This window comes from Pipistrellus kuhlii, unplaced genomic scaffold (assembly GCF_014108245.1).
Source record: "Pipistrellus kuhlii isolate mPipKuh1 unplaced genomic scaffold, mPipKuh1.p scaffold_m20_p_26, whole genome shotgun sequence".
In the NCBI taxonomy this organism is placed as follows: domain Eukaryota; kingdom Metazoa; phylum Chordata; class Mammalia; order Chiroptera; family Vespertilionidae; genus Pipistrellus; species Pipistrellus kuhlii.
This window is the reverse complement of record NW_023425525.1, coordinates 3,982,501-3,992,906: the sequence shown is the minus strand read 5'-3', so window position 1 is coordinate 3,992,906 and position 10,406 is coordinate 3,982,501. Positions and strand designations below refer to the sequence as shown.

General features: G+C 53.0%; 1 protein-coding gene across 1 annotated transcript in view; it reads left to right on the top strand.

The window, feature by feature from the left end:
- Positions 1-1,554: 1,554 nt before the first annotated feature.
- THAP5 (THAP domain containing 5) overlaps positions 1,555-10,406 on the top strand; it is a 27,953-nt gene continuing 19,101 nt past the window's right edge. The window contains exons 1-2 of the mRNA XM_045587195.1: positions 1,555-1,562; positions 3,849-3,853. The gene's annotated coding sequence lies outside the window, so the exon portion shown is untranslated. The remainder of the gene's footprint in view (positions 1,563-3,848; positions 3,854-10,406) is intronic.

The following is a 10,406-nucleotide window of genomic DNA, read 5'->3' as shown; positions in this document are numbered from 1 at the left end:
CTTGTACACATGCATATAAGCATAACCAATGGATGCAAAACTCTGGGGAGGAAGGGCATGTATGGGAGTGTGTGTGTGTGTGTGTGTGGGGGAATTGGTAAGATATGCACGCATATAATATCTTAATTAAAAAAAAGAGAAATTATATAGATAACTGTGCAGGAGGAAGAATTCAGTCCTAAAGCCTCCTCCTCCTATATGTTGTTTCCTGGCTGTCGCTTCCCTGTGCCTCATGAGAGAGCCCCTTCTGTCCTGCCGTCTTTCTGAAGGATGCACCTGTTAAAACGTACTGTCATTATCCTCTCCTCTTAAAAGGTGGATTACACCTTTGAACTCCCGCCCAAGCTGTGCTGCCCAGGGTGAGCTGACCCCACGGGGACGGCCACCTCCTCTCTGGGGAGCCGGGGGCTGCAGACAGGGAGCGGGGGCTGCAGACAGGGAGCGGGGGGGTGCAGACAGGGAGCGGGGGCTGCAGACGTGGAGCGGAGGGGTGCAGACGGGGAGCGGGGGGTGCAGACAGGGAGCGGGGGCTGCAGACAGGGAGCCGGAAGCTGCAGACGGGGAGCGGGGGCTGCAGACAGGGAGCTGGGGGGTGCAGACAGGGAGCGGGGGCTGCAGACGGGGAGCTGGGGGTGCAGATGGGGAGCCAGGGGGTGCAGACGGGGAGCCGGGGGCTGCAGACAGGGAGCCGGGGGGGGGGTGCAGACAGGGAGCCGGGGGGTGCAGACGGGGAGCCGGGGGGTGCGGGAGCCGGGGGGTGCAGACGGGGAGTGGAGGCTGCAGACGGGGAGTGGAGGCTGCAGACGGGGAGCCGGGGGCTGCAGACAGGGAGCCGGGGGCTGCAGACGGGGAGCCGGGGGGTGCAGACGGGGAGCCGGGGGGTGCAGATGGGGAGCGGGGGCTGCAGACGGGGAGCCGGGGGCTGCAGACGGGGAGCCGGGGGGTGCAGACAGGGAGCGGGGGCTGCAGACAGGGAGTGGGGGCTGCAGACGGGGAGCTGGGGGTGCAGACAGGGAGCTGGGGGTGCAGACAGGGAGCGGGGGGTGCAGACAGGGAGCCGGGGGGTGCAGACAGGGAGCGGGGGGTGCAGACAGGGATCGGGGGCTGCAGACGGGGAGCGGGGGTGCACACGGGGAGCGGGGGCTGCAGACAGGGAGGGGTGATCCTTCTTCCCAGCGGGGCTGCCTTTCACGGGCCTGTGCTCCTGGGTTAGGGTTAGGGTTAGGGTTAGGGTTAGGGTTAGGGTTAGGGTGGACAGCGCCCACCCAGCTGTCATTGTCACCACTCGGCCTGGCCCAGAAGCCACTGCTCCCTCGGCATCACCGGACAGCTGTAGCCCCGCCGTCAGCCAGTGTTTCCTTTGCGGGGCGCTGGGTACCCCTGCCAGGAAAGCCCACTTCCTTCATGTCTCTGTCTCGTGGTGCCCTTCACTGTGGCCTGGCATGTCATGCCAAGTCCTGGCACACACGGTGAAGGGGATCCGGGGCCGAGAGCTGGAACAGTGGGGCCTTCTCACTCTGAACGTCAGCGCCAGCGCCAGTGCGTCCAGGAGCTCCGCCGGGGTCACTCCTCGCTAGCGGCAGCCCTGCCCGGCTCCCAGCCCACGGAAAGCGCCTCTGCTGTCTGCGGCCGTGAAGGCTGCTGCCCGCTCTGCTGGGCGTGAGCACTCCAGAGCATGGGCCTGCCAGGCCCTGTGCCTCCCGAGGGCCCTGAATGCCACTCGGTAACTTCCCGCTGACAAGCTCTGACATCAGCTCCTTGTTTCCTCTCCTCTCTTTCTATCCGGCAGCGTTTCAATCGGTTTGGCGGTGTAAAACGTAACCAGTTATTTTCCAGGCAAAGGAAGACACTCCTAGTCTTTTGCATTGACTAGGTTACAAATAACACAATGAGAGATTAAAAGGTTGAGTTAACCAGTTAACTTGTCATCGTTGTATCACCATCAGAACGGCCCCTTCTTGGCCTGTCTGGTTTGGCTCAGTGGAGAGAGCGTCGGCCTGCAGAGGGAAGGGTCCCAGGTTCGATTCCGGTCAAGGGCATGTACATTGGTTGCGGGCACATCCCCAGTGGGGGGTGTGCAGGAGGCAGCTGATCGATGTTTCTCATCGATGTTTCTAGCTCTCTGTCCCTCTACTTTCCTCTCTGTAAAAAAAAAAAAAAAATCAATAGAATATATTTAAAAAGCAACAACAAAAAACGGCCCCTTCTCACCTTTGTTGTTCTCAGTGTCCAGGTCTGGGAAGGACACATCACCGTACAGTTCATGGCACAGCACAGAACACACCCTCACTGCCTTTTATTTAAAATCAATGAGTGGTGCCAGGCCCGTGTGGGTCAGTGTTGGAGCTTTGACCTGTGAACCGGGAGGTCACAGTTTGATTCCCAGTCAGGGCACACGCCTGGGTTGTGGGCTGGATCCCCAGGAGGGCATGTGCAGAGGCAGCTGATCAATGATTCTTTCTCATCATTGACGTTTCTAGCTCTTTCTCCCTCTCCCTTCCTCTCTGAGATCCTATCTAATAAAGAGGGAATATGCTAATTAACTGCCCCACCCTCAAAGACGGTGGTGCCCACAGCCACAAGATGGCGGCGCCCAGTCCCCTCAGCCCCGCCAGGACAGTAAGTGTGTGGCAAGGCCAAGTGTCTCTCAGTCCCCTCAGCTCCCCAGCCCCGCCCAGGGCCACCCAAGGCTCAGGTATCCAGGGCCAGCCAAGGCTTGCGCTGCCGGCAGTGGCAGCAGCAGAGGTGTGATGGGGCGTCACCTTCCCTTGCTTGCTGGGTCTCCTTCCTCCCCTGAGGGCTCCTGGACTGTGAGAGGGGGCAGGCCAGGCTGAGGGACCCCCCTCCAGTGCATGAATTTTCATGCACCAGGCCTCTAGTCACTAATAAAAATATATTTCAAAAAACAGTCAGTGGCATATTAGTTTATTGAGAAATAAAACCATGGGGGAAAAAACATTCTTGAAAAAAGATTTTTAAGGCCAAAAGATCTGTATAGTGTTTAATCATTAATACCAAGAGCATACGTTAAGTGGTGCAGCTTCACCAGACATAGCCAGCACCGAGGGAGAGGATTCAGTGGCAGATTCTGGAACCGGACAGCAAGGGATCAAATCCCAGTGCCAGTACTGCTTACGGGCTGTGTGCCCTTGGGCAAGTTACCTCACCTCTCTGAGCCCTACTCTCCTCATCAGAAAAAACCCCCAGAACAATTGAAGCGTCTGCCGCAGTGGGTAGGATGGGAAGCACTGGGATTACTGTCCGGCAGAGAGAAGGAATCATCACTGCCATCACTGGTGGATGATGGTTGGCCCTCTGATCCCGTCTCACCACCCTGATCCCGTCTCACCACCCGGCTGGTCCTCCCAAAATGCTGCTCCAACCCTTCCTCACGCTCTTATCCCTGACACCCACACACACCTCACACAACCACGGGCATGTTTCCCTCATCATGTGGCTGCAGCGTGACACATGACCACGCTTTCGCTCAGAAGGCAAGAACGGTCAGGAAAGCCCAGGCCACAACATGATCCGGTTTACCGAGATGCTAATAAATTTTTTTACAGCGTTAACCTAGATCAGTGGTTGGCAAACTCATTAGTCAACAGAGCCAAATATCAACAGTACGATGATTGAAATTTCTTTTGAGAGCCAAATTTTTCCAACTTAAACGTCTTCTAACACCTATTCTTTAACATAGACTCACCCAGGCCGTGATATTTTGTGGAAGAGACACACTCAAGGGGCCAAAGAGCCGCATGTGGCTCTCGAGCCGCAGTTTGCCGACCACAGCCCTACATGAAGAGTGCTAATTTTATTCCTCTGTGGGAGCACAGTCTCATCATGAGTCTCCCCATAAGCCTGCTTCGTGCTTCCTATTTCACTTGTTCTTTTTCACTTTCCTCACTCCCGTGTCCCCACCCCTGCACCCGTGTGGAGGGGGTGCTGTGGAGGTGAGTGCCCGTGTCTCTGTGTCACACACGTGTTATGTGTAATGTTCTCCTTAAAGTCTTAGCCATGAGGACGTCCAGGCGTCGCTTCTCCCTGCCGCTGGGTAGCCATGAGCACATCCTCACATGTGACCCTCCCCTCTCCCGGCGACAGACACGCAGGTTGCTCCCAGCCATCCACTCTAACACCCCAGGAAAAAGAGGGGTTTCCGAAAGATAGTCTTGGGAAATCTTGCTACTATGTGGATACAGATAAAACGAGATCCCCACATAACGCTACATACAGAGTGAGCTCAAGCCAGCATTTGGAAGCTGGAACAATGGGGTTCATAGAGAAAAGTGGGAGTGAATGTCTCAGGGACATATCTCAACCTACACCCCCAACACATAGACGTCCTTGACTATGTCTTCCATTCACATCGGCTGTCCTGTCCTCCCTCACCGGGGCCACCCCTTGGCAACTGCCCGGAGCTGTCCTTTTACTTAAGGACAAAACTGAAAGCGAGACCTTAAAACCTGTGTTTTCCCTACTTTCTTTTTCCCCTTTCTGTAAATAGAAAAGATAACATTTTCCCCTTTGAGGCTTCTCCTGGCCCGCTCAGGGTCAGTAACCTATGAATGAAACCCAGCCCACCTCACCGTTTGTACCGCCACTAAGAAAGGTTTCCACATCTTCAGATGGCGGAGGGGAAAATAATATTTTGTGACACCTGCACAAGAGTCTACAAAATACAAATGCTGGTGTCTACACACAAAGCTTTACTGAAACACAGTCACACCCCCTCCCTCGCGCACTGTCTCTGTGGCTCTGTCTCACCTGCAGACTGAGCGGTCGTGACCGAGGTTGTGTGGCTCACAGAGCCTACAGCGCGCTCCAGCCTTTTGCTGAGAAGCGCTGCCAGCTCCTCAGCCAGACTGAGTGTCTCTGGAGGCCGAAAGCCACGCCCAGTGAACCTCTGTCTCTCTGACTGCCCCACACAGAGCTGGCAGTGCTACGTGCAAGGACTGAGGACTACGTTCGGCTTCAAGTAACAGGCTAGTCGACGGATAGGGCTTTTAATTCCCACATAAGCAATCCATTGATTCAACAGCTCAATGAAGTGTGCCCAGGGCCCTGGGGCAAGGGTTTAGGAAGCACGAAGCAGGCAAGTGTGCCCAGGGCCCTGTCCGCTTAGGGTTTCCAGACAGTCTAACAGCTCCTCACTGACCACATCCAAAGGCAGAGAACTGGCAGCAACACGGGCAAAGGACTTGACCTTCTGCACCCTCCTCCTGCTGGAGGGAAAATATAATATCCCCGAGGCCCTGAAGCAGACGCCCCCTTGTGGTCAAAGCCGGAACCTGCACAGATGGCCGGGACACACAAAATCAAGGACCCGTGCTCACTTAGACCAGGGACGGACCTCCTCCTGGAGAACTAGAGATTTTCAGCCCGCACGTGACCACAGCAGAACAGGAGGAATAAGGGGGGGGCTTGGAGGCAGGCAATGAGTAGTGCCAGCCCAAGCTTCACTAATGGCGAGGCTGCTGCTCGGACTTGGGAAGGCACCCCAGAAATCTGGGGTGATCCTCAGATGCTCTCATTGCTGCCGAGGGGTCTGGGCAGAGAAGCTGGAAACTGAAAAGCATTTGCCCACAACCCCAGAGGGCCCCCCCTCCCCCCGGTGCAATTTCTGATCCTGTGGCCCCGGCCCCCACAACCTCTTTTGGAAAGTCCAGATCTATCCAGATATGGGGAGCTCTCTGTGCACAGACGGAGGGTACCTGATTCTACCCTGGGTGGATCTGTCGACCCTGCTTCCTTCTCCTCCCAGCCTGCGTGGTCAGAGTGAAGGCTGTCCACTCCCCCACCCCCCAACCCCGCCACTGGCCACAGACGCAGCCACCACAGAACAGGAGCACTACCTGCAGAGCCCACGGGTCACCAGACCTGCGGAGGTGGCAGTATTGGGGGGTTAATGCCCATTGGGGGGGGGGGGCTTTGGCCAGGGAGGGGAGGAGAGGGGAATGTAGTATGTTGTTGCGGCCTCTCTGGAGGGGTCCTGTGATAATGGCCAACCTTCTGAGTGACAGGCGGTGCCCTCCTACCCGGCTCCTCTCCTCTCCGATGGCTCTTCTTCCCGTGGCTTGTCTGCCCCAAGAAGGGTCAACGCTCCACCGCCGCCCCCACCGCGAGCAATAGGGACATTGTGTGAGGGTTCTCCTTCTTGGCTCCACTTTTTCCTGCCCTCACTTTCCCTTCGCCATTTCCTCACTTATTCTTTTAAACGCCTATCTTCCTGTATGTATTTTTTCCATTGGTTTTTAGAGCGAGTGGAAGGGAGGGAGGTGGGGAGAGAGAGAGAGAGAGAGAGAGAAAAACATGGATGTGCAGAGACACAGTGATGGATTGGTTCCCCTGTGTGCCCCGACCAGGAAGAACCTGCAACCCTTTGGTGTGCGGGCCGATGCTCTCTAACCACTCAGAAACACCGGCCGGGCCTTCCTGTATTTTGTAAGTCCTCTCACATTCTTTCTAGAAAAAAAGTTATAACTCAGGAAATAAACGACAATTGTTAAAATAAATAAAATCCTACGAGATCAAGTGCCCTCTAATCCCAAATAAACTAAAGACTTTCCAGGACCTGCTCCCTGAAGCAGTATTATTCACTAGGGCATTCTGGGACAACAGTGCCAAGGGGGGGGGGGGGCAGCCCCATGGAGTCATGGGGTTTGCTCTGCCCGGGCCTGAGCCTGCTGTTAACAGGCCTGCAGGCCAGCGAGCCCCATGACATCCAGTCAGCTGCCTGGGGCTCCGGGAGGTCAGACCGGCCTTTTCCTCTTTCTCAGCAGTGAGCCAAACCCAGATCAACTCACTGTCTCCGGAACGGAGAAATGCCCTACACCAGTGGTCGGCAAACCACGGCTCTTTGGCCCCTTGAGGGTGGCTTTTCCACAAAAGACCACGTGTGTGCGTGCACATACAGTGTGATTGACACTTGGTGGCCCATGCGCAGAAGTCGGTTTTCGGCTCTCAAAAGAAATGTCAATCGTTGTGCTGTTGATATTTGGCTCTGCTGACTAATGAGTTTGCCGACCACTGCCCTACACCCAAATGCAACATAATCAGTCCACCCGTTATGCACACATTGAGTTCGCTCGCTCGGCCTGGGGCGGCTGGTGTGAAATGTGGCAGGAAGACAAAAGGATGGGGATCAGGCCTCCCTCAGCGGAGGGAGAGGAAGCACCACCATGCTCTGACCGGCACGCAGGAGGGCAGGGCCTTCGCAGCTTCACTCCTTCCTGTACCGCCTTCATGGTTTTGGTCAGCTCTGCGTACATTTTATCACGTCTTTACTTAATGTTTATCTTCGAATCTACTAACGATACATTAGTCTCATTGTAAACAGTAGAGATCGTGAATTCAGGAGTTTGATATGCTATACTTTTTAAAATATCTATAATAATAAAAGCGTAATATGCTAATTAGACCGGACATCCTTCCAGACAAAGCCTGGGCTGCGAGGGAAGCCCGGGTCCCAGGTGCCAGAGGGAAGGAAGGCCTGCTCTTGCACGAATTTCGTGCATCGGGCCTCTAGTCTATACAGAAAAGGCATCTACTGTAATGTTTCCATAGGAAAATAACCAATGGTAAAATAAATATTGGAAACCGACTGAAACACACACAAACACCATGCCTTGTACCTCCTGAAGTCATCAGGCATCAGAAGCAGAGAGGACATAGGACATACTTCTGAGAGATGCTGCACTCAGTTAGCTGGAAGCGCTGGCTCATGGCTTCAGGGTGAGGGGTTGTCCGGTAAGGGCATGGTGGCCCCAGCAAGGCCATTCACCACAAAGCTGGGCACTGAGACAAGGGCTGAGAAGCCAGACACTGGCCTGGGGCATTGCCAACTTCTTCTTCTTTAAAAAAATATATTTTATTGATTTCTTATAGAGAGGAAGAGAGAGGGATAGAGAGTTAGAAACATCAATGAGAGAGAATCATCGATCATCTGCCTCTTGCACACCCCATACAGGGGAAGTGTCCACAACCATGGTACATGCCCTTGACCAGAATCGAACCCGGGACCCTTCAGTCTGCAGGCTGAGGCTCTATCCACTGAGCCAAACCGGTTTTGGCCATTGCCACCTTCTTCAGGAGCTCGGGTTAGGAGAAGGGAAATGGAAGATGCCAAGGTCTGTTTGTTGGCTTTTACCAGCTCTTCTGCCCTGTGATGGTGAAAGCAGAAGCCATGAGGCAGGGTAGGTTAGGAGAGAGGTGCCTCACACCTGGGAGACCGAGAGAAATTTAGCTAGCGGGTCTTCCGTAGACATTGAAGCTCCCACCTCCCCTGATTTTAGGGGAAGCTTCATGGAACCCCTCTTTGACAGGCAGACTGCATTTAGTGAACTGAAGACAATGAAGAAAAAGTCGAGACATTGCAACTCCACAGACCCCTCCCTTCTCCTCTTCCTCAATTATTAAAAAAGTGGTCATAGGAATAAACAATGTGACATGTGGTGGTGTGATGAGAAGTTCCTTAAAACGCACAGAAAGCACAATTCAGCAGTCACGAGCTTGTTCAGATGGGTGAGGAAAGAACGGTGAGTGTGGGAGTGTGTGTGTGTGTGTGTAGTGTGTTGTGTGTGTGTGTGTGTGTGTGTGCAGGCAAGATCCAAGAAAGTGCATCCTGACATCATTTGTGTTAGTAAATTTTTGGAAAAACTTCAATGTCACCAGCAGAAAGGAGGTCAAATAAATTACAACACATTCATGCAACCGGATACAGAACTCCACCCCAGGACCCAGACCCCTTCAGGGACCATCACCCCATTCGGGGCTCAGACCTCCGCCCAGGATCCAGATCTCCCTCCAGGGCCCAGACTTCCGTCCTGGCTGCAGACCTACATGTGGTTCCTAGGACTTTATGACAGGGCCCAGAACTCCATCCCGAAACCCTGACCTCGAACCCAGTATCCAGTCCTATTTCCCGGGCCCAGACACCCCTCAGGGGCCCAGACCTGCAGGTCACTCATAGACTGATTTTTAAATAAATAAAGTTGGCCCTTCGTATCTGCGAGGTTTTGCATCAAGGGACTCAACCAACCGTGGATCAAAAATAAATAAACCCAACCATGGGTTCCTAGTCATGGATGCAAAGTCCCGTTTTCAGTCCATGGTTGGTTGAATCTGCAGATCCAAGGCCGACTAGATCAGATTTCCCCCTAGGCGGGGTCGGGGCCCTGAATCCCCGAGATGGAAGAGGGTTAAGGGTGCCTATTCTCAGGGCCCCGGAGCCGGGCCCTGAAATGCTCTCACAGCGTTTCCAGGGGATTGGGGCCCAAGAAGGCACACCTGCTTCAGGTAACCAGGTCAGAAATGTTTCTCGAAGGAAGAGAATTTCGACTTGACAAGAAATGGAAGGCTTGTCTGATTTTCTCTCTTGGCAGAAGGCTCTGCAAGCGAGACCAGAAAAACAGATGAAACAGATACCTTCTCAATTAAGTTCAGTCTCGGCTTCAGTGCTCGACCTTATAATGCAAATACTTCAGCTGATCTATTTCCCACTCATGTTCCAGCCTCAGAAATATCCACTCCCCAACCAGCCAGCCGGCTATTGTAAGAAAATTGACCACCACCCCAAAATACTTGAGATTCAAGATAATATGTGAAGTATTTCCCTTCACTGATAATTGTCCTTTGTCCATTTTGTAAACCATACGTTTAGAGGTGAAATCTGAAAGCAAATTACAAACTATAAAGAGGATGAACAACATGTAAACATAAGGCCAGCAAGATGACTAAATTCTAGAAGTATTTTTTTAAAAAAAATATATTTTATTGATTTTTCACAGAGAGGAAGAGAGAGGGATAGAGAGCTAGAAACATTGATGAGAATCATCGATCAGCTGCCTCTTGCACACCCCCTACTGGGGATGTGCCCGCAACCAAGGTACATGCCCTTGACCAGAATCGAACCCGGGACCTTTCAATCCGCAGGCCGACACTCTATCCACTGAGCCAAACTGGTCCCGGCTAGAAGTATTTTTTTTTAAAGTTATTTCTTGCTGCAGTGTAGTTTCATTATGTGCCTTTCATAATAATTTTAGTGTTCTACTGCCTCTTTGTGGTGAAAATTAGAATTTCATTTTTTCCTGAAATCTAAAGGTGGACTGAACAGCGAAGGTTCATTTAGACCACAAGTTAATTTTGAACAAAAACTGATAAATTCAGCCGAAACCGGTTTGGCTCAATGGATAGAGCGTCGGCTTGGGGACTGAAGGTCCCTGGTTCGATTCCGGTCAAGGGCATGTACCTTGGTTGTGGGCATATCCCCAGTAGGGGGTGTGCAAGAGGCAACTGATCGATGACTCTCTCTCATTGATGTTTCTAACTCTCTATCTCTCTCTCTTCCTCTCTGTACAAAATCAATAAAATATATATTTAAAAAAAACAAACAAACTGATAAATTC